Raw genomic sequence first — 1803 nt, forward strand, 5'->3', positions numbered from 1 at the left:
TCAACTAAGCTCGTTAACTTATTTCATTCAAGCGGAGGGCGATTGAATTCGGGGATATTGCTCTCTACGTGTACAAGAAAGACAACAATGCTTCAGTAAGTGCTGCAGTTGTAAGTGAACATCATCTCCAAACTGCCAGCTACGGTAATCTTGTAACTAATCTGTCCTATGCATTATGGAGCACAGCGGGAGTAGAATAATATTCTTCACAACTTGAAACTGAGAAAGTAATGAGGATGGAAAAGGAGATTTCTCTCATTTCCTCAATGACAGAGAAAAACGAATCCACTATCTGCATCGATCCAGCCTCTGTGAGGTAACAGCAGGGCAGTCTCTGAGACCGCAAGAAGCGTGTCTTTATTGTGGCACACCTCCTAATGCAATGCTCTAAAAGGAAGAGTCCGAGGGAATATCCACTGACAAGGAGAACAGGAGAAAGAAATTATGCATAAGCTATAATAATTAAAAATGTAAATTTTTACACTGCAGCTAGTAACAGATGAGCATAATTTTGGAAGACTAAATGTATAACAATTACTTTCAGTGTGCACTCAGATTGAAGAGGGGATAGTTTACCAACATTGTACTGTAATCTGAAAAGATTGTTTAAATAAATCTTTGTCATTTTGACTCAGTTTTCTGTACATAGATATAGGACCCTATGATCAGCTGTAGCTGTTTTCAGTACCTTTACTGGAACCTTTGAAATACTTTAGGTTTAGGAAGTTCTCTGAACATGTAAATTGTAAATAAGATTTGGATTTCATACTCAATGGCCTCCAGAATAAACCAACAGACAAGATAAAATGTGCATGTTTCTCAAAGGTGATGACATTGGATATTTTTGTCATTCAAAAATGCAGAGCTGGGTTTGTGTTATTAGTCTGTGGAGCAGTAGGGACATAGTTCAGAGAGATGCGATATGTGACCAGGGCCTGGAGGACTGGACTGCCCGATTGAACTGTCCCTCACAAGAAGTGGCATTGTACAGTAGAGAGAAAGGCAAGTCTGTTTGTGTCTTCTCACTCAGCAGGGAGAGAGGGGGAGACTGAGGCAGAGGAGATGGTCTGTTCTCACAGCTTCACCTGACATTTCAACACCAGAAGACAAGAAAGCATGAGAGGGACACTGACAAATCTCCACTTGGTTTTACTTGCCTATAGTAGTTAGCTACTTCTAACAGTTTCACTTCATACTTGCTCACACCACTGAAAACACCCTGAAACTGTGAATGTGGGCCGATTTTGAAAGATGAAAATGTCATTCCTACACTGGAATATGTCAAACAGAGCCATTGCTTCAGTGAACTTCAGTGTTGGTATGTAACCTGATTGGTCAACACTTGTTATGCTCAAGATGGCAGTGGTAGAAACAATGTACAGTATATCAGGAAATACTAGTGGGATTTGACACAGGCAGGATAAGTGGACAGTCCTCTGAAGCAGGGACGTGAATGAAGAACTTTCATGAAGATAGAAAAGGCTGTTCAGACAGAGATTGAAGCTCTAATGATAGAGCCAGGATACAGCAGTTTGAAGCAACTACATAAGGTGTCCAATTAACGAGACTGGGAACTAGATCCGGAAAGACTGGCTTAATTGAGTGGCGGCCCTATCTAGTTTGAGAGGTTGGGAGCTCATGGAAATGTTAGCATGACAGCAACTTTACAATAAGAAAATCAAATATTCCTTATAGTCAGGTTAAGACCTGTAATCTGTCACCCTCCATATCGCCTGGCATTAAAGCTGACTCTTCCTTAAAATAAATACATTTGGTCCAATAATAAAGGATGGATCCTTGGAC

Source organism: Atractosteus spatula, chromosome 17, assembly GCF_055471065.1.
Source record: "Atractosteus spatula isolate fAtrSpa1 chromosome 17, fAtrSpa1.hap1, whole genome shotgun sequence".
Classification (NCBI taxonomy): domain Eukaryota; kingdom Metazoa; phylum Chordata; class Actinopteri; order Semionotiformes; family Lepisosteidae; genus Atractosteus; species Atractosteus spatula.